Here is a 23,995-nt window from a genome sequence, read left to right as displayed (position 1 = left end):
CTTTTATTTACCGTAAGCGATAAATAAATTTTATTGTATTTTATTTTCTTATATCTTATCGAGCATGTTTAGATAAGAATGGTTTTGAACCGCATGTCGCCGCAAGCGTATATCATCAATAATGACCTGTTTACAGGCCTATAGTACAGTGAACATACCAGAATTTAAAAATACACACGTATGTTGTATTTTCAGTTATAGGTATCAAAATGTCTAGATCTATACCATAAAAATAGTTAACATTCGGGCTAATCTTACAAAAATGTCTGGAAGAAGAGCATAGTTAAGCCGATTCCAAAGACTGCAGAACTGGCTAGTCTTAACGATCTTAAGCACATCAGTATATACTAACGGCCATGTCATAATGTAAAAACAAATGTTTTAACATAAAAATTTCTCAGAAAAAATTTTCAGAAAAAACTGAAAAAACTGAAACTTTTCAGAAAAAAATTAGATTATTCCAATCTGTCAGTAAGTAAGTAAGGGCTTTTTAAAGCAGTTTAGTACGCAGTCATGTTTGGTCAAAGTCCTTAACGACATGAAACATAATGGAGGAGGAGACATGAAACATGTGACATAAGGAGGTAAAGTCATGGACACTCCTTACTATAATACAAACTAGACTTTAGTAAGTTAGCTATTTGACATCTTGGTTCACAAAATGATGGTTGCAAAACTGCAGTACTATAATTGTTCTTGACACGCAATAAACTTTTTTTCAGATGTCTTGCTTCATAGAGCGTGTTGTGTATCAATCGCAACTGAATCTGGGGTAAACAAATCAGAGTATGAACCAATAACAAAAGGCGTTCCACAAAGATCAATTCTATTGCCTTTTATATAATAGTTGTATTTTTTAACACTACAATTACAATATGTATTATTTACAATTATATGTAATATTTAATTATGCCAATGATTATAATCTTAACATCAATGCAACAAATTCCATCTTCTATATATAACATCAATGAGCAAAGGCTATCAGAGACGCATTTGAGATATTGTGTCCCCTAAGCAAACCATATCAGGCAGGGAACATCTTCTGGTGGAACCAAGAAGTAAGTGAGTTTAGGCGGACACTAAAAAAACTATTTAACAGAACAAAGAAAACTGGAAAGTAGAATCAATATAGACAAAGCTTAACCAGATTCTATGATGCCATAAAAAATGCAAAAAGAGGAGAATGGAGGAAATTATGCAGGGACCTTATTGAGATACCAGCATTTGGAATGTTTGTGTATAAATTCCAATGGAGGATATACGGTAACCGAGAAGGAAACGCTCAGCTTAATGCTGAACACCCACTTCCCGGGATCGGAAATTCTCCAATCAACACAGGCCCAACACCGGACTCCTCTTATTCCAAACAGGGACAAAAAGGAGAAAGGGGAACCATATTGTAGGCCAGTCTAGCCACGGCGTATATGCCCGAGAGTTGAAGGGCATCAAAGATAGTATTCCTACCAAAAGTGGGACGCGACTTATACGCGAAATCCAAATCCTTCCGACCATTGCGCCTTTCATTCCTCCTGAAAATAGGGGACAAGCTTATAGAAAGGTATCTCAAGAACGATGGCTAGCTCTCTATATCGACACCAATATGCCTTTCAAACAGGTAAATCTCAAAAATCTCAGCGATCCACGAGATAATTCAGAGGATCTAACAATCTTTGAACAACAAAGAAATCGCCTTCGGAGCCTTCTTAGACATTGAGGCATTTGACAACAGGTCGTATGACTCAATCAACCATGCCATAGCTGCACATACATCCTATGATAGATGCTTAAGTCAATACAAGCTTATAGAATTATAATCTCACCGAGTCTCACGGTAAAAGCCAAGGTATGCTGAGAAACACTGCAGCGGGAAGTACTCTCACCGCTGCTATGGAATCTTGTATCGGACAACCTGCAGAGATTACTGGAGAGACAGCATATCTTCGCTGTGGGATACGCAGATAATATACTACTAGCACGGAGGGGCAACCAGGCTCATGTATTCGGAAAAATGCAAAGGGCTTTGAACGTTGTTGAGCACCGGTGCATGGAAGAACAACTAGGGGTAAACCCTGCAAAGATCAGCCTAGTTTCCTTTACAAAAAGAAGGAAACTATAACTCATAAGATACCTGATGATCTTTGGCAAGCATCTGCGACTCACAGATATGGTCAACTATCTAGGGACGATAAAAAAACTTACCTACAAAAAGCATATAATAAATAATACAAACAAGGTGACGAACACTCTTATGTATTGTAAGAGAATGTTCGGCAAATCATGGAGACTATCACCAAAAATGATACACTGGGTATCCACAACAATGGTGAGACCCATCATTACATACGCACCACCAATATCGTAGCATACAGTAGAAAGGCATGGCACACAGTGTCTAGGTATAGCAGGAGTGATGTGAACCATACCGACTGCTGCCCTAGAAAACCTGACAGGGCTTAGCGCAATACACCTTCTAGCACGAGTTGAAGCAATATCAGGGGCAAAAAGGCTACTGCCGAATGGCGCAACGATCATATTGAAAGTTCAACATAATACAGGACCTTGGCCGATGACACTAAGAACAGATAAAACCTACCTTGGTTTACACAGCTAAACAAACTCTTTGTAATTAAGGAAGGAAAGAAACCACGGGGAACAAAAGTTACCCAGCTTAGGCATGACGGCTATTCAGTTTGGTATACTGCGGCCACACCTTCGAAGATCGGGGCAGCAGTGCTATAGGATGGACAACAGGGCAGGCAATGCATACTGAACCTGGGCCAGGAAGTAACAGACTTACAGGCAAATATAATAGGTATCCATATCTGTGTCCAACTGATTAGAGAAGGGGACTAAGGGGCCAAACCTTCGCAATCATTACAGGAGACCACGCAGCAAAAAATGCTTTACGACAGTTTCAGACGATACAAAACTGCTGGGAGGATCTCGCGGACCTAGTCAAAGATCAAAACAGGCCAGAGATCATCACAGAATATGGGTGGGTATTCATGGTGATGCAAGAAGGGCAATTGAACTTGCAATGAAGGGGGCCAGCAACAGACTCATCGGCTCAGAACCAATATGCTGTGTCAGCGATAAAACATCGAAAAGGTTGGAACTGAAACATGAAACCAACTGGGAAGAACTGTCAAAGCTGAAACTCTCCAAACAACTTTTGGACAGCCCGCCATTCAGAGAGGGGCAGAACATACTGGGCCACTCCAGGCAGCAGCTCCGAAAGGTATCAGGGGTGCTTACAGGCCATTCATCCGGCAGGAAACACCTACACAGACTTGGTGAAAGTATATGTATACACCGCTGTGTAGAGGTTGTGGGAGAAAAGGAAAAAAACCACTCTTTACATTCTATGCTTCTGCGAAGCATTCAACCGGACCAGGACAACAGCCCTGAGCAAAACCTAAATAATAACTAAAACTATATGTACATATATTTTTGTTTTATGCTGGTCTTTGGTTTTTAATTTGTTTAATTTTAGCAATTTGGGTGCACGCATTCGCTTTAAATTTAAAATATATTGATGGTAGTTTAAGGTTTGACAATTGCTGTTTTGAGGTGACAGGCATGAGTTGAAAGGGGTTGTTTGCTCATTCAGTTTATTTCTCCTTAACAGACTCTCATATCCGGTATGGGTTGCCATTTTGGGGTTTGTGCTCCAAGGGGCTCCTTAACATCACTTTTACTATTCAGAAAAAAGCATTAAGGTACATGTGTGGTGTTGGTCTAAGAGTCTCTTTAGGGAAGAAGAGGTTTACCTTTTTGTAGCTGAAAGAATTTTAACAGTTTTCTCACTCTTTATATTGTAAACTGCTACACTCATACATAAGTCCCTTAGTCCACCATCCTGCACCAGGCATAATACTCGTCAAGTAAACAACTTATCTCTTCCAATCCCCATGTCCTCACTTACGAGAAACTATTTATTAGTCGTAAAATATTTAATCATGTTACTTTTTCGATTAGGACTGTTACAGACCTTAAAAAGTTTAGGAGGGAACTAAAGAAATTAATCTTACCAAGAGCTTACTACAGCATTGAAGAGTATTTCAACGACTCATTTTAATATTAAAATTAAGTTATAAAAAAGTTAAAAAAGTTATATATCTGTTGATCAGATTTTTTTAAATTCTTGTTTTATGTTAGTTCTTACCTTTTCTCTTTTTTTATTAGTTTTTCTATGATGATATGAAATATGCCCCTATGTACAATCAAAATGGATTCTGTATCCTGTTTTAAGTTTAACCAAATAATTACTAATATTGTAGTTTATAAACTTAGTAGGAAATAAAGTATATTTTGAAGGAAAGAAGTATATTTTGACTTTGACTTGACTATAGAATAAGTAAAATAAATATTAAAAGTGGTCTAAAGCATCCATCATCCATCTCTCGCTATTCCACCAATGTTATCGGGGGTAAACAAGGTACTTTATTTCAAGAAAGTACCTTGTTTAAAACTGTTGAAACTGTGCCACAGAATGTTTGAATGCAAATATTTGGAAAACGCTTTGTTTAACCAAAATAAATGTAATTTACCTTTTTTTCTTAAAACTTATCATTCTTGTCAACTTATCAAACTTATCATATCTTTCATCGGTTGCTTCAATAAAAAATAATAAAACTATACTAGTACGAAAGTTATAGCATGAAACAGAGTGTAAATATAGTGTAATTAGCGCCCTCTGCACATTATGTCAAAAAGTAGAATAAAATCATATTCTTTATCCCCAAAAACACCCGATACTCCTTTTTTATGTCGATATCCTAAAAGCAAGTTGAGCTATAGAGAAAAAACAGATTCGAAAATTAAATTTTAACCTCTGCATCTTATTTATAAGGTACATTTTCTAATCGAGTTGCCCCCGTATATATCCAGTATTAAAAAAGCGCGCCAAGCGCTCTCGATCAAGAGCCCTTTGGCCGCGTTTTGAGCAAGAAACAAATGAAATGAGGTAACAATCAAACAAAGGTTTTGTAATTTTAGATTTTTGTGCATGTGTGTGTGGATTTTTCGGCAACTTTTTTGGCTTTTTTTCTTCAGGTAAGAACATCTTTTTTATAAAAAATTTTGGTAAAAAAGCTTTAATATCCTTAAACGTTCACCTATAGCCAATTTTTGTACTTGTAAAGGTAAAAATAGACAAATTATCGCGAAAAAAAAATATAACAAAGCTTTTACCGGCGTTGTCGCCCTTAGCAACAGTCCGCCGAACAAAACGGGCACCTGAATAATATTTTCTATACGATTAAAAAAAGTAAACGAATATTTGTGTTAAAACGTAAAATAAGGCGGATTCCAATTAAATAGCGGCTTTTTATTTTAAATGTGGGTTATGGAAGCCGAAAATATAACAAATAAATTGAGTTTCTAAAGTTCGAATTACGTCATCACTTGGTCTGGCCTGCTTGGCTGGTCTGGTGTTGCAACAAACCCCAAATAAAATATTAGTTATGGCATGCCACATGACAAGTCTCTTAATGGGGCGTCTGATAGGGTCGAAAATTGCGTAACTTCGTTTTCCGGGCTGCAGATATTTTCCGTTCCCAACTCTAATCCCCATCCGTTTAACTTAGGAGAGTTTTCGCATAGAGTTTGCACCAAACCGTTATACATTTTTTCATTTAGTTTGCCGCTATTCATAACAGAAACATATTTTTAGGTATTAGGTTTTATGGATTTTTTTTTGAAAAATATATCGAAAATATGGTTTAAGGTGACAAAAAATATATATCGTGGAGCGTTGAGCCCTTCATATTATTAGGAGGTATATTATGTTATCATCTTAAATTTCGATTTTCTATTTGCGCTTTTTTTTGTATCAAAGCTGCCAAACTATAGGGGTAAACAAAATTATCAGCACATATATTTATAGGAAATTCTCTACAAAAAATCTTTCTTTGAAAATTTTAGCCAGACGAGTTGTTTGTGAATAATCAATCTTTGAACATTGATACCTATATATTTTTTAAATTTGCCTTTTTATTTTGGAATATTGTATTTAATGAAAAAATAGATATATAGAAATTAACAATATAGATTCTTAAAGGAAATTTAAAGCTGTGCAAAAAAAGATATATAACGTTTTTTACATAAAATCACTCTTTCAAAAGGTATTCACAATTTAAGTTACAGATTTACTATTACTTACATCTTTTAAACATCTTATGTCTCGGAAACTAGGCATTTGGTGACCTATATGTTTTTAATATACTATACTTAATATTTTAAGTAAACTGTAGATTTGGAGTTCCAATTTATTAAACTAATTATTAGGTATTTAAAATGAAAAATTAGTAATTTTTTTTTGTGAAAATATCCGCAGTGCCGCCAAAAACTGCTAAAGATATATAACTACTTTTTATAAGCTACTCACTTGTTCACATTATTTCTTTTTGTATTTGATCTTAATAAATATAATAATTAAAATTAATTCAAAAATTGGAAGGGGAAGAAGAGAGAATTTTCTAGTAAATGCTGGTCCCTTGAATTTAGTAGAAAATTCTCCACTTCTCCCTCAACACATTCTGGGCACCACTTGGTTATTTTTCCAAAATTGTTTCTTAAGTTTTTGCGTTACTCCTTAAAACGCATTTCTCAAATACCTACAATACACCTTTCTGAAAAACCTATACATAATAGGTATAGGATCTTAAATATATATTTATTGAATTTTCAACTCTATAGCATTCTACAAAACAACTACTACACCTACCTATTAGCTTTTATTTGATATTATGCAAGTTTGGTTGTATAGCTAATTATTATGCTTTTAAATGACCCAATTGCATAACAATAAAAACAAAATGTTATTAAGCAGGAAAATTACGAATGTGACAGTCATTTTAGTCTATAGCTTCACACTACCATTAGCCATCATTATTATCATATTTCGACGTGACTCATCTATTTTGGGACATTGCAAAAACTCTCTCTCTCTCATTCAATAACCATTTTGCCCTTGAGGCTCGGACGCAGACGCGGACGCGCCATTTGCTAAACATTGCTCGTCATGGCTTTGGTAAGTTTTCCGAGGAATTAAATCGTTTAAACCGGGAATTGCATAAAAAAATAGTAAACAAGACGTAGTTCGAAGTTCCTTAATTACTTACAAATAGTTTTCGGAGAAACTACTTCCGAAATCAGCGAAACTTCGCGGTTGAAATAAATCGTTCCTGTGTGGTGTTTGTAGGCAAAAAGTTTAAAGCACTTGTATCACTACAATACAGCATTGCCCTAGTAATAGAGGGCTTTAAATTGATTGCAGAATTCGGCCTGTTGTTTGATGATTTGGTGAGTTAAAAATTATTGCTGATTATTAAATTAGTGCTATCCAGTTGCTTCAAAATTATAGTTTCCCAATATTGCAAGAACAGAAGTTTTTCGTTATTAGTATATAGCAAACTGTCTTTATTTATTGTCTAGGCATTAGACTAATTAATAATGTAGTCATTAATACTTTTTTTTACCATTTATAATATCCTGTTTGCCAATACTATCTTCAATTCATATATTTAAGACCTTAGTAAATAGTTTAGTCACCAAATCAAGGCAATAAGTGTGTCTTAGGGTTTTGCTAAGTAATTAAAACGGCATCAAGTTGACATTCAATTAAAAAAATTATATTGAAATGAACAAATTTAAGAAGTATCCAAATAAAAAAAAAATTACTTTAAAAAGTAAATGTTTACATTCATGGTTTCCCAGCCAGCAAATTCCTTAATATTAATAATAAATAACTTATATAAAATTGTTATACTAATATCTAGTAAAAATACAGGGTGTTGCACTACCTGGCGGGAGATAGGAAATTGCTTGTAATTTTTAATAGGGTCGAATATTGGCACTAACTACTTTAGAGAAAAAATGTATCAGAGTAATTTAAAGAGCACTGAACTCTGGAACCAACAAGATAACTTTTAATTTTGTGGGTTTTCCTGTTTAGAAGTTATTGGCAAAAATCTTGGTAAAAAATTTTTCTTTTTTGTCACCCCATTCTTAAAGGTATCTCAAGCTGAGAAAGGAGGGTAAACTGCCAAGTAAAATTGTCATAATAAAATTGTGGTTTTAATTAAATTAGTATTGAAAATTCGTACAATTGTACACATGCACACAAATTATTATAATATAAACAATGAAACTTTAAGACTTTACTTTTTTATTAAAAGTCATTTATTAAACCTAAAATATTAACTTAAAAAAAGGTTATAACAAATGTTCAAATATTCCTCTGTAAGCAGCAACATCCACCTTAATCTTTATAATCCAAAAGAACAATAACCAATAATAGGTGTAGGATGTATCGAAAGAAAAAAATAAAATTAAGATTATAAACTAAATTAAAATTAGCATAAAACTTAGATTGCTTACACAGTACAGGGTGTCCATTTATAAACTGACACATTTTAACTGCTTATAAGTCGAGAACGAAAATTGATAACAATGTGCGGTTTTCACAGAACTTCATCAATATTTTTAAAGTTTTTTTTGACAGTATTGCCAAGTTTCAAAATTTACCTGAAATAGGAGGAAAAAAAATTATGATTTTCAAAGACCGATTTCTCAAAAATTTTAAATGTAACACCCTGTACTTTTTAATTTCACATTAAAGCCTGTTAAATCCCCTTTCCGAAAATGTATAAATTGTCTTAAATTCATTATTTTTTTTTTTATAATTAAGTTTAAACCCTACAAAATTCAAACTTTCCAAAAAATAGAAAATCGCGCCCTTGTAAAAAGATATTTAATGTGCAAAACACTACTAGATCTTTTTAGAAATGAGCCGGATACCAATTTAATAATGTCTGATGAGGCAACATTTCAGTGGTCGAGTAAATAAGCATAACTGCCGAATTTGGGGAAATGAAAATCCTTGAGTGTATAACAAATTTGAAAGAGATTCTCCTAAGCTGAACGTTTGGTGTGCAGTATCGAAATTTAAAATTTATGGGCCATTTTTTTTCACGAAGCAACAGTGAATGGAAACAATTACACCGATATGTTGGAAACATTTTTTTATCCTCAACTTCAGCAGGATGGAATTTTAGACACGGTCTACTTCCAGCAAGACGGTGCACCACCACACTTCTCCAGGGTCGCAAGGGATTCCTTAGATATTACTTTTGGAAACAGATGGATAGGGCGAGCAGGTCCAATCGAGTGGGCACCTTATTCTCCCGATCTAACCATTCCAGATTCTTGTATATGGGGATATGTAAAAGACGTTGCTACAATCGAACCCCAAGAAATTTGGATGAACTGCGCAACAACATAGTAAACGTTTTTAACCAAATTACACCGCGAATGCTACAAAACGCCTTCGGCAACTTATTTCTCCGTCTACATTTGTACTCCGAGCAAAATGGGGGTCATATTCAGCAGCTAATTTATTAGTTATAAATTAAAATTAATTTCTTCAATTGTTTGTTGTTAAAATTGTTATAAATAGTTGTAACTTAATACATAGGATAAATACTTTTATAGACATGGCAATAGCGCAAATTATTTAATTATGATCATGCTAAAGCGATACATAGGCAATTACCAGAAAATGTTCGCCAATCGACAATCACCGAATATGTATTCTAGGAAAATTTTCAAAAAGGTGTCATTTACTAAAATTAGCTCTGTAAAAAAAAATAATAAATTTAAGACAATTTATATATTTTCGGAAAGGGGATTTAACAGGCTTTCATGTGAAATTAAAAAGTACAGGGTGTTACATTTAAAATTTTTGAGAAATCAGCCTTTGAAAATCTTCAATTTTTTCCTCCTATCTCAGGTAAATTTTGAAACTTGGCAATACTGTCAAAAAAAACTTTAAAAAGATTGATGAAGTTCTGTGAAAACCGCACATTGTTGTCATTTTTCGTTCTCGACTTATAAGCAGTTAAAATGTGTCAGTTTATAAATGGACACCCTGTATTTTAGTAATAAAATTTTCTAAAATAAAACTTACACTAATTTTAAATACAATACAATTAAAAAAGCACACAGACACATGACACAATGGCAATTGAAGACCTAAGTATAATATCAATGTGGGTATTTGACACATCCTTTAAATTTCCAAACACAAAAAACTTACAGACTGTACAGAAATGTCCGCACTAAATTAAAAGAGCTAAATATTTATTTTTTAAAAACAAATTAAATACAAACATAAATGTTACAAAAAAAATATGGGAAACCATCAGGGAAGTAACCAAAGAAACCGTAAATAAAAATGTAATTATAAACTCTATAATTGAAAATGGTAAGGAAGTAACTGAAACTATTACTGTAATAATAATTCTGGTTCAGGTGTTTGCGTGTATTATGCTAATACAGGTGGTATGAGAACTAAAATAAAAGATTTTGAGCAGGCAATTAGTTGCTGCTGCTATGATATTGTTATGATTGCAGAGACTTGGTTAACATCTGAATATTCAGATGCTGAAATTGGTGTATCAAACTATGATTTATATAGATATGATCGTCAAATGTGTATGAATACTACCAAGGCTCGTGGAGGTGGTGTATTGATTGCGGCTAAAAAGAGTTTATGTACACATAGAATTGGTATCCCACTTGTTGATGTGGATATTTATCAGATCTATTTGACTTTTACAATAGACAATCAAAGCTTTGTTGTTGGTTGCATTTATATACCATCTCCATCTCCACTTCGAGCCTATTTAAGCCATTGTGAATCCATTGAATATGAATATAGTAGATATTCAAGTAGTTTGTTTGTCTACATGATGAAAAAGAAAAGGGCATCTAGTGATGATGGTATTTCAGTGAATTTATTGGGAAAACTTCCTTTGAGTGCTATTCAGGCTCTTTCTGATGCTATTAATATTTCATTTCAGTTGGGCACATTTCCTCTTTGCCTAAAATTAGCAAAAATTTTGCCTCTTTATAAGGGTGGTGATCGTTCTAGTCCATCCAACTATAGGCCTATTTCAATTTTGTCTACTTTATCTAAGTTAATTGAAAGACTTATGGAGGATCGTCTTTTAAAGTTTCTTCTGGGGGAAGGGGTTCTTCGAGATGAACAATTTGGTTTTCTATCAGGGAAAAGCACCTCTGACGCTATGTTTGATTTCTTGTCCAAACTTCTCCAGGGTGTTAATGGAAGAGAGGCGACTGCGGCGGTGTTCTGTGACTTGTCCAAAGCTTTTGATTGTGTGAGTCATAGGATACTGCTTCAGAAGCTTTCTGCTTATGGAGTTAGGGGTGTTGCACTGAAGTGGTTTGAGTGCTATTTGTCTAGTCGCGAGCAGTCTGTGTACCTTAATGGTGACTTTTCTGGTAGGGAGTCTGTGGATTGTGGTGTTCCACAGGGGTCAGTTCTTGGTCCCCTTCTATTTCTTGTATACATTAATGATCTTATTACTCTTAGCATATGTGGACATTTTACATTGTTTGCTGACGACACAATGGTCGAATAAAGATCCCAAGCAGCTTGTCAGAGATGTTGCAGCCGATCTCCTGAAATTAAAGCAATGGTGTGATTCCAATCAACTTTGCTTAAATATGTCAAAGTCCCACATTATTGGTTTCAATTTTCAAGCTGAGAGTCTTGATTTTGGTGAGAACGCATTGGACATGGTAGACAATTCTGCATTTCTTGGTTTAGTCATTGATAAAGATTTAAAGTTTTCTGACCATATAATAAAGTTAAATAAAAAACTTGCTTCTGGCTGCTTCTCTGTTAGGGCAACCGTTCATGAACTGGGGAGAGATGTTGCTCGTGATGTGTACTTTGCTTTGTTCGAGTCGCATTTAAGGTATGCTCTTCCATTTTGGGGTGCATGTTCAAATTATCTGTTTCAGTCTGTTTTTGTGCTGCAAAAGAGGGCTGTCAGAAGTTTATTTAGGGCCCATTCTAGAATGCATTGTGGTAATCTTTTCAAAGAGAGCTGTATTTTGACCCTACCATCATTATTTATTTTGGAAACTGCATGTTTAATATTCAAAAATAAGAACAGTTTTCCAATCCGACATCACAGTTATCCTACCAGACAGATTAATAATATTCCCCTTCCTATTCCTCATTTTACATCTATCAAAGATTCATTTATATATCGCGGTTTAATGATTTATAATCACATTAGCGTGGAATTAAGAAGTGTTCAGTCTTTGCGCCAGTTTCGTTGTAAACTGAAGTCATATTTGCTTCTAAAAGCCTTTTATTCGATTGAAGACTTTTTTAAGGCTGAGGATGTTGTGTAGTAGATGCTAAGCTTTTAATCTGTTAATTTTAATTTTGAACATACCTTTATGTGTCCCTTTATCTCTGCTACCTTTGTCTACATGCATGTATTTTATTTTATAAAGATTTTGTTTGTAACATTTTCTCTTGCATTTTTTTTTTAGGCATTTTATATGTTGTATAAATTTTTTATATTTGTTTTGTAAAATCTGATTTGATTTTATTTATTTTCTGAAGCTTTGTCAATAAAATTCGTGTACATGTACCAAATTTTCGACAATAAAGTACTTGAAAAAAAAAAAACTGCTTTAGCTTCTATAACATTTTCCAGGTAAATGGGGTTTTAAATACCAACGGGGTTGCCTTGGATCTCGTATTTAGTAGCTCAGATTAAATTAGTGTTGAATGTGCAATAGACAAAATTATTGAGAATAGCCTACACCATACTATACCAGCAATTAGTTTTGACCTTTGTTGTGCAGAAAATTCTGATGATATGATATATGAGGAATATTTTTATGATTTTGGTAAGGGAGATTACATAGCAATTAACGATTGTCTTGCTGGGATAGACTGGAATCAATTGTTTTTGGGAGAGACATCTATTGATGTCATAGTTTCAATTTTCTATAATGTGATCTACTCCTCAATGGAAAGGTTTATTCCTCTAAAGAGGTACAAAAGTTCTTCTTTTCCATCTTGGTTTTCTTCAGAGCTTCGCAGTTTGATCATAAGAAAGAAACAAATTCACAAAAAGTTTAAAATTAGTGGTCGACACAGGATTATGATGAATTTGTATTGTTGAGACAACAATGTGAGTACTTAAGAGAGTTTCGCTATCAACAATACATTAATAAGGTGGAAATGAATCTCGCTGGCAATCCAAGGTACTTCTGGTCATATATTCAAAATAAAAGAACTGGTTTTAGTCTTCCCTCCAGAATGACATACAATAACAGGATTAGTATGAATATCTCGGATACTGCAGATATGTTTGCAGAATACTTTTCATCCATCTATTCGGATGAGCAAGTCAATGACATACCATCTTTTGATTTTGATAAATCGATTTGTCTGAGCACTGCAACTCTGTCAACGCAGGATGTTTATGAGGTTATTACTTCCTCTAAGAATAAGCTCTGCGCTGGACCAGATGGGATTCCGGCATTCTTCCTAAAGAAATGTGTTTGTGTTCTTACGAAACCAATACTGTTCATTTTTAACAAATCTCTAGGTACTGGTTCTTATCACTCTCTGGAAGAGAAGTTTTCTAAAACGCATTTTTAAATCTGGTAGTAGAAATGAAATTTCCAATTATCAGGCTGTGTGTAACCAATCTGAGTTGCCAAAGCTGCTTGACTGCCTGGTCAGTCATAGGATTGCCTGGAGTTTTAAATCTTTATTTAATCCTGAGCAATTTGGATTTATAAAAGGCAGATCTACTGATGCTAATTTGGTGCTGTATGTCAACTACCTCTACCGCTGCTTGGAGAAGGGACTTCAGGTTGACTCAATATATACAGATTTTTCCAAAGCTTTTGATCGGGGGTTTATTTGATGGTTAACCATGGGGTACTCTTGCAGAAGCTTAGGGCTTTGGGTATTGTGAGGCCTCTTCTTCAGTGGATCTCGGGATTCATCAGAGGTAGAACCCAGATTGTTAATTTTGGAGGTACATGTTCCTCTGAAATTTTGGTGCCATCTGGGGTGCCACAGGGCTCTCACTCGGGCCCTGTTTTGTTTTGCCTCTTTTTGATTGATTTAGTTTGGAAACTTGAAAATTGTCGTGTGCTAATGTTTGCTGATGATGTGAAGCTATTTAGGCTTATTACATCCCTTTCTGATGCTGTGCTCCTGCAAAAAGACCTCAATTTGTTCTTTGATTGGTGCCACTTGAATAGAATATCCCTTAATATCAATAAGTGCCATAAGATTACTTTTTCTAAGCAAAGAAACCCTATTGCTTTTCTTTATAAAATAAATAATGTAGCAATTGGTGTCAAAACAGAGGTTTCTGACTTAGGAATATTTATTGACTCCAGGTTGTCTTTTAAAAGTCACATCAATCAGGTGACTGGTAGAGCAATGAAAATGCTAGGTTTTATCCAACGGTCTACAACTGATTTGTCTTTGTTTACTTTTAGATTACTTTATTGCTCTCTTGTTAGGCCCATCTTGGAGTATGGCTCAATTGTCTGGTCCCCGTCATATAACTGCTACATTGAGCAGATTGAAAAAACTCAAAATAAATTTTTAAGGGTGGCGGCTTTTAGATGTGGTTACAAGAGACGGGAGTATTACTATCAGTGGGTCAGGGATAACCTGAACTTACCCACATTAGAGTCACGAAGAACATTACTCGACTTATGTTTTATGCATAAGGTTTTAAATGCTACTATAGATTGTCCCGAGCTATTGTCTCTTTTTAAACTTAGGGTGCCTTCCAGATTGAATAGACAATCAGAAATATTTTCAGTCCCATTCCACCATACCAATTATGGCATTAATGAGCCAATTACATGAATGGCTCAAAGTGCTAATGGTCTGTCAGGACAGATAAACTTTTTTGACTCTAGGATAACATCTTTTCAGGGGCAGTTAAAGAATATTATTTCATAGTGGCTTTAATTAATTAACTCATCTACACCTTTCATTGATTTATAGATAGTTTTGTATCTGAATATATATGTTTGTATGGGTATGCTATGTAACACTTTTGTAAATGGATTCTGTAAATAAATAATATCCGGAAAAACCTTTGTGAAAAAATACCTAAAAATAAATAAATGTGTTTAGTAAGCCTACTCCTTGTAACAGCAAGTTTCTTCGAAATCACGGTAAATGAATTGATAATGCAAATAAATTCTTTTAAAAGCAAGGTTTCATGTACAAAGGATGGTATTTCTGCATTGATAATTAAAGACAATCATATAGCTTTAATGAAGCCCTTACTACACATTATAAATCTAGTACTAAAAACAGGCATTTACCCAAATATTCTGAAAAACTCCATAATAACTCCCATATTTAAGTCTGGTGACAGCCAGTGCATTGAAAACTATCACCCTATTGCAATTTGCAATGAGTACCCTGAATAAATTACTTGAAAAGTGCAATAAAATTAAATTGGCAAAACATTTAGAAAATCATAAATTATTGTCAGATTCTCAATTTGGTTTTCGAAGTAAAATGAGCACTGAAGATGCAAATCAACAATTAACAGAGTGAATATTGAATGGTTTTAATGAGGGTTATAAGACCTTAGGCATTTTTATTGATCTTGCAAGAGCCTTTAACACTGTGGCACATCACATTCTCTTGCAAAAGAGGTACTGAGTTAGCACTCTTTGAATCATTCAAATTCATTTATTGCTCTTTTGAATACATAAGTAATATAAGGTCGTCAATTTAAGGATAGTACTAGAATTAAGATTAAGTTAAAAAGTTTAAAATTAAAATAGTTAGAGCTAAGTAAAATAAAGAGTAAAAGACACACCACTTAACACTAACTTCAGCAGCAGACATAGACTTACATATTCAAACTAGGTATATTAAAAAAAAACTAGCTAGCAATATGGACAGTTAAAACCAAATAGATTAAGCTTATCTGAATGAGTTATTCACCTACTGAATAAAAAGGGTGCTGAACAAAAAACGTCCTAGCTACTGGCTTGAACTACCTGTACCACTCTATCTTCTTAATTTCATTGGGTAATGTATTGTATATTTTGACACACATATAATAGGGACTCATTTCATAGAAAGAAAGAAAAAAAATGTGCTATATTACGTAAGACAACAAAATCTTGTGTACAAGCATCCTAAAAACTAAAAAATTTAAAATTCACTTTAAATTTCAAACAAACATAACATCTAAAACACTTTATCATAAAATTTACACACATTACCAAAATGAATTATAACAAAACATATTGAAAAAAAAACCATCTTTTTGATAAATTTGATTAAAAAATAAGTAAAGCTGTCAATAAAACAGAATTTAGAGGAAGTAAATTAAAATATTTAATAGGAAACAAACAAAAATGATGTCAGAGCACAAGTCAAAAGGTATCATTAAAAAAATCGTCAAGGCTATAATATGTCCTGGATAATAAAAGTTATTTTAATTTCTTTTTGAATTTCTTAACTTCTAAAATTTGTCTGATACATAGAGGAACATGGTTGTAATTTTTTTTGCTAAGGTATATAAGTGAGTTCTTGGTGAGGGAGGATGTAGGGATTGGTAAGGGAAAATCGTTAACCTGGCGAGTCATATGACCAGTGTTAGAGGGAGGTTTAGGACATTTATGAATAAGAGTAGCTGTTTCTAAGATTAAAAGAGAAAAAAGAGTTGGGATTTTTTGAGATATAAAGAGAGGTTTACAAGAATCTCTTAACCCATACATGATTGTCTTATGCCTAGGCACTGCAAAATCGAATCTATTTCTTGTCTTATTACTGTTAATATTTACATCACAATTTTTTTGAAAGAGATGTTTGTGTTTGGAGGCAAAACAGCATACCCTGTACAAGTAAAGAGAATATATTGTCATAATTCCTAATTTTTTAAACAAAGTAGCACAATGGGCTCGAAAAGTGGATCCACACATTGTCCATACAATTCTTTTTTGAATAGCAAATGTTCTTTTTATTGACTCTGCATGAGATCCCCAAAACATTATGCCATAAGATATACATGAATGTACATATGCATAATAAAACTGAATTATTGATTCCTTACTGACAAAGTTTTTTAATTTGTAAATATCGAAGTTTGCCGACGTTATCTTTTTACATATTTCATCAACATGGCTTTGCCAATCTAAATTTTTGTGTAAAGTTAGACCCAAAAACTTAGTTTCATCCGATTCATATACAATAATCCCATCTATGTTTAGAGGCATATCATTATCAATTAGTTTCAAAGTCTGCCTTTTGTTTTGAAAATAAATGAATTTTGTTTTACTTGAATTAAGGACTAACTGATTTTGCTCACACCACTTTTACATCTGTAAGGCTGTAGAGTTTGCAAGATCTAGCCTCTCTAAGAGCTCAGAACAATCAATTTTGAGGATATTGAAGTTGTGGGCATTGGCTTGTCTAGTTTTAGGAATCAAATTAGAGAGATTGTGTAAACTCTTCTGTTGATTTTATGTTGGTTTGCCTGTAAAAACATATTTGTATTTTAGCTATTTTAAGTTATGGTTAGGTGTAACTATTGAACTTTGTAATATTTTTTTTGTAATGGGTTTGATCCTGTCTATTAAATAAATAAAAAAAAAATTAAAAATGTTTTAAATTTTTTGCTTTCAAGTGCTCTTATTTCAATAGATATTTAATTGAAAATTTGTATAAGATTATATTGAACATTTTTCTGAATAAAACTAAGGTTACATTTTAAATTTTTTAAATTGTATTTATGCCTTGTTTTATGGGGATGTTCCCTATTTGTTTTTAAGAAGAGGTCTCAATTATCTTTAAGAAACAATGCTGCTTCCAAAATGTAAGTGCATGGGAGTGTTAAGATTTTACTTTGTTTAAATTTTTCCCTGCAAGTCTCCATCACCTTTAGGCTATATATGTTTCTGATACAGCATTTCTGAAGAACAAAGATCCTACCTGCCTCCTAACTGTCACCCCAGAATATGACTCCATATTTTAGATGAGAGTGTACATAGGCATGGTATGTTATTTATGATGTTTCTGCACTTACATGCATGGAAATTATTTTTAATGGATAGCAGTAAGGGGCTATTCTGTTTGCAAGAGAGTCAATGTGATGTGTCCAATCCAACCTATGGTCTAACCTGATCCCCAGAAAAGTTACATAAACCAGAGTTTCAATTTGTTTGAGATCTGCTTTAGGTAGATGAATCAGCATTTTTTTTATAGTTGAGTTTAATAAATTGGGATTTATCCACATTAAGCAGTAGGTTATTATTATTAAACCAATTTTCAAGTAGTGATAAGGTGCTGAAGATTTTTTGTGACATATTTTCTTCATTCTCAGTGGACAAAGTAACATTCACATCATCTGCAAAATGAACAGTGTCGCTCACCACCTCTGGTAACACATTGGTGCAAGTAATATTAAATAGAGGAGCAAGTATGGAGCCCTGTGGTACTTCCCAACATACCCCCTCTACCCCCGACACATAGCCTGAATCAGCAATATACTAACTATGCCCAGTCAAGCAAGAGCCAAGTAGTTGCAGATCAACCCCATGCACTCCACACCTCTCCAATTTTTCCTGCAGAAGGCTGCGATCAACTCTGTCAAATGCCTTTGATAGGTCAAGCATCAGTGCAACTGTTACCCGACATTTATTCAGTGAATTTAATATCTTATATAAAGCCTGATATTTCACCCTAATTGTTGACTGACTAACATTCCCTAATTGATAACTGAAATTTTGCTACAGTCCAGAGAAATTGCATTTTTTAACTCTTCAAGATTTGGATAATTCTTATCCTTGTAAATTTTATTTTTTAAATGGCCCCACAGATAGAAATTATTGGGAGAGATATTAGGAGACCTTGATGCCCAATTTATTAAGTGTTACAGGCCAATAACATTCCTATTGAAAGCATTATTTTTCTTGGTTTAATTTTGTGTAGGGCAATGATCCATTTGATACCAAACCTTATTTACATATATATATATATATTTACATATTTGGTATCACAAATGGATCATTGCCCTACACAAAATTAAAATTATATATATATATATATATATATATATATATATATATATATAATATATATAATATTACTGTTGCCTTAAATATACTGATGCCTTAGTTGTGCAAGAAATATTTCTGTTTTTGTAAAGCCCGAAACGCAGTTGTATGATCAATGCTTATGAACTCTCCAAGATTTCTTATACTTATTTTTCCTCATTTTCTTACACATGTAAAAAAACATGCAAGTCTCATTTTCTTCATTCTCTTTATTGGCCTATTAGGAAAAAAAGCTGCAAACAAGTCTGAAATTTTTATTGATTAACTCTATTGATATTCAATATAACTATTGCCTTGGAAAACCATTAGTACTTTTTTTTCAGTAGTGTAACTTATAGCTCAGTTTTTTTATTGTAGATGATATCACCAGTCAAGGTAATAAATTTTGGCTGACATACCTGTGAATATGAGGCAATAAAAAGACAAATTTTCCTAAAGATTTTTGGCTCTTATTCTTAAATGGACAAACCAAGAATAATTAAAGTTATGTTGTTGGTTGCAGATTTTGGTGCTGTTTAAATTATTCAAATACATTTTTCCTCTAAAAAAATTAGAGGAGCCAATATTTGACCCTATTAAAAATTACATGGAATTTCCTATGTCCCATCTGGTGGTGCAACACCCTGTATATCATAACGCACACACCCAGGACAACTATTGGTGGAGTTTAGCAATAGGCCATTTCTCCACTTAGCCAACTGCAATCCTGATGTGGCCAGAAAGTAAAAGTAAATATTAATAAAAAATTGCATTTCAAAAAATGTTTTATTGTATAGAGTGTATATCCTCATTTATAAGGCCCGAAGAAAAAATACAGAAACTAAAGTTGTTGAGATGATACAATACTAACAAAAAAAAGAATTAATTTACCAAGACAAACAAATATTAACATTAAGTCCAACGCCAATTAAACAAGTTACTATAAATAATATAAAAAGTCAACAAACATGAAATGTTCATATTAATTTGTTCATGAAAGCTAGTTATTTATGTAAATAAGGAACAGGGCAAGTGTTGCCCAACAACTACCTGCTTTATTACAATTTTTTTGATAATTTTTTAGAGTGTTGACAAATGGATTTATGAAAGCCATCTGCAAGCTCTCAGGAAAAATACCCTTGTTTATTTTATTTATTAAACATTATGTAACGGAAATTGCTAATAATAAGATAGAATAATAAGCTTTACAGATCTAGAAGCAATTATACAAAGCAAAAATTTTTATTTAAAAAAAAAAGTAAAAAACTAAAAATTATATAGCTTAAGTTAGCGGCATATAAAAACTCAATGGTTTACAAAAATTGAAATGATTCAGAACCAACCAAAGTTTTAAGATCACATCTCCATAGTACACTACAGGCAAAAGAAAAGTAAATGAAGTGTTTATATAGAAAGAGAGATTATTGATGTGTAAAATAGCAAGTTTGATATAATGGTGCATTTCTTTTATTTTTATTTATTTATTATTATACAGGATCAACCCTATTACAGAAAAGGATAATACAATATAATAATTCATTTAGAACCTAACCACATAATAAACTACTAAATTTTAACACCTTCTCCAACTCAAAAACAAAATTACAACCAAAAAGATTAATTAATAAAAAAATTAAATAATTTCCCTAATTTGATGCTTAAACTAAGACAAGGTAATGCCTAAAATGTCCACTTCACCTTAGTTTAACAATCTTAAAGTCCTCTCAATTGGAGAGTGAGAGGCATAATTAGTGTGAAAAGGCAGGGAAAACAAACAATTATGTCTTAGGTTTCTAGTTGGCACATTAAAAAAAATCATCCTTAGAACTTCAGGGCAATTTATGTGATCCTTTAACAACTTGAATATAAAACTGAGAGCTGAAAGTAAATGTCTTTGTTTTAAAGTTTGTAGATCTAGCATCTCGAAAGCATAGTCATATATATGATTATTGGGAAATCTCATATTTAGCTTAACCAAACAAAATATAACAAACTTGTTCTGAACCTGTTCCAAGGCTAAGCAGCTGTTCATTTAAATTAGTGACTAAACCATTGAACCATAATCGAGCAGAGAAATCACAAGCAAGATATAAACTCTCTTGCAGGTCTCCAGTGAGACATCCTTACATTTGCAAAGCACAAAGCCAACTCTGGACGACTTTTATATTATTAATTTTGGTATTAAAGATTAGTTCTTCATCAAACCATCTCCCAAGGTCCTTTATCATGCTGCAGTACTGAATATTATGGCCAGCAACACTTTAAGATGAATCTTTCCTCTTATTTCCCTGGTAAAAACTTAATAATATACTTGCTAATGTTTAAACATAAATTATTATTAATACACCATTGTTTATAAAATATGTTCATAAAACTTGTCTATAAAAGTTAACATATTTGATAATAAAAGGGTGAGAAATGGTACAAACACATTTTGGCAGAAAATTATTGGAAACACCATCTGGACACCTTAGCTTTCGCTTTAGCTTAAAAATGTTATAAAGTACTAATTCAAGTAACAAATGTACATTGGGAATAATTGTATTATTTACCCTAGTCTGATTGCAAGCACTAAGATTATTTGGGCTATTCTGTTTATATACAGTGGAAAAAAAATAAGCAAAACCCTCTGCAATTTCCTCATATCCAAAGAATTCCTTATTCTAGTAATTCATCAAATTAGGTATTCTATTTACCTCTCTATCATTATTTAAATTAAACCAAAAACTTTTAGAGTCAGTATAAAGTTGCTGATTAAGCTTCAAAAGGTGATTTTGATAGCAAATATCACTCAAAGTTTTACATCTTGCTCTGAGATTAGAAAAATTTAAATAGTCAGTTGCTCGATTACTGGTCCTGTAACACCTATGAGCCCCTTTCTTTAATTTAACCAATGATCTTAATTCAGCTGAAAACCAATAAGAAAACTGAGATGTTTTATACCTTTTTTATGGCACAGAGAGTGCTAAAGCTATTTCTAAAATATAATAAAATTGAGCGACTATGACATTAATATCATTTGACATTAATAAAGCGTACCAGTAAACTGCACCTAGATAATTATTGATACCATTATAATTGGCCATTTTAAAGGCATAGTAAAAATCAACAAATTAAGTGCTTTCCCTATTTGCAGCACTAGTACTAGCACTAGCACCAATTTAGTTGCAGCACTAGCAGCAACTATTGAAAAGCAATATGCTTTATGATGAATAGACTCATTAAAAAGATAATCAGTAGCATCATTAACTAAAAGGTTAGATATATTAGAAAAAATCAAATCTAAAAAGACCATTCTAGTCTTTGTTAGAAATTGTTATCTGCTGATAAAAATTCAGGTATGAGTAAAATTGACCCATGTGAATTCAAAGGGCAAGAAACAGCTACCCCTGAGTCACCATTTCTCCAGCTGGCTATATTAAAATTGCCAAAAATATAAAAATCAGTACCTGAATACTCCTGCCTAAGGATATCAACTGAGTGGCAGTGCCCTTCATACAAACTCACCTCTGAATTTGGTGGAATATATACCCCACCAAGTACAAAACTACCTTCACCTAATTTACATAATAAAAATGACTGTTCAACAGAATTATATACCAACTTAAGCTTTCTAACATGAACAAAGTCTTTGACATAAATAAACATAAATTTTCTTGCTAACTTATTGAATCTATTTTCTAGATAAAAGGGAAGTTGTTTTCTAGTCTGCATGGGGTGAACAAAAAAGTGTAAGTCCCTTAAAAGATCAGGTGCATCAATTTTATGGTGGGATAGTATAAATAAAAAAGAAACTGGCTGCTTGGAATAGCAGAATGCTTCAGATATAAAAAATTATTTGTAAAAGTACATGATGGTCATGGTATACCTTGTGACCTGTAACTGGGTAATAGGTGTAATGTTATATCATTTTACAAAATGTTCTCTGACTTAACTTGAAAAGTGGTCTTGACATAGCAACACCAATGAGGGTCTCTCATATGGGGTGACAAAGGGGTGTTCCATGGTTTAATAATATGGTTAAAGAGGATTATAAAAATGAAATCCATAGTTAGAATGAATGTAAAATTTGAAATAGACCTGAATCATGAGAAAATTATAAGCTTTGTAGAAATAGGTTTAAGAATACATAAAGGGAGGAAGAAAAGTATTTTATTAGCCAAAAATTGACGTAAAGTAATCTACAAAAATAACACACTACAAACAATCTACAAAAATATGGAAAACTCTTAAATCCGTAACAAATGGAAAAATAGATGATAGCATTTCTGAACTGAAAAATAAAAATGTCTCTGATCCACTAACAAATGTGCAGTCATTAAATCTCTTCTACTTCAATAGCATTCAGGATATTATAGTCAACTCATATCGTTAATATGTTAATATGTCTATTATAGTCATCATAGACATATTAACAATAATTCAGTCAAACTTTGATCAAGATTGTGACAATAACACTTGACAATAAATGTCATCAGTAGTGCGGACTTCTCTTCATTTTTCTTAAATCTATATTTTACATTATAGGATACTCATTGTTGAATCTTATCAATTAAATTCTGAAAGTTGGTAAACTGCCAAAAGATCTATGGTGCTCATTTGTAAAACTCATTCCAAAAACACATAACCCAAGGAAGCAGAACATTATTGCCCTATAAATATGCGTCCAGCAATTAAAAAATTAGTAGAATTAATTATTTATGAACAGTTTACAAAACAAAAGTAGTACTGTGCTGAAAATAAGATATTAAATAAAAATCAATCTGAATTAATTTAGAAGGTATCACTCATGTGAGCCTGTTATACATTTGCTTTTGCATACTTGGAAGGACATGAGGGATGGTGGCCAGACCATTGAAGTTGTGTTCTTGGACCTATTAGGAACCTTCGAAACAATTTGTTGAAAAAGGCTTTTGTTAAAAATAAAATAACGGAATAGTCTTAGTTTTTTTTGAATCTTACAGATATCAAATGGTCAAATGTAATAATGTTCTTTCTGATAAATGTGAAATAGTTGTGAAGTTCCACAGGGAAGTATCCACATTTGCCTTGTATATTA

At 32.9% G+C, this 23,995-nt stretch overlaps 1 protein-coding gene across 3 annotated transcripts in view; it reads left to right on the top strand.

Moving 5' to 3' along the window:
* The first annotated feature begins 4,894 nt into the window (after nt 1–4,894).
* LOC126738157 (brain tumor protein-like) overlaps nt 4,895–23,995 on the top strand; it is a 60,315-nt gene continuing 41,214 nt past the window's right edge. For 2 of the 3 annotated variants that reach the window (XM_050443343.1, XM_050443341.1), the window contains exon 1: nt 4,895–5,058. The gene's annotated coding sequence lies outside the window, so the exon portion shown is untranslated. Of the gene's footprint in view, nt 5,059–7,136; nt 7,309–23,995 lie in introns of those variants that run through there. The other variant, XM_050443342.1, reaches the window with a different exon arrangement.

The sequence above is a fragment of the Anthonomus grandis genome, chromosome 7 (assembly GCF_022605725.1).
Source record: "Anthonomus grandis grandis chromosome 7, icAntGran1.3, whole genome shotgun sequence".
In the NCBI taxonomy this organism is placed as follows: domain Eukaryota; kingdom Metazoa; phylum Arthropoda; class Insecta; order Coleoptera; family Curculionidae; genus Anthonomus; species Anthonomus grandis.
This window is presented reverse-complemented; position numbering and strand designations above follow the sequence as displayed.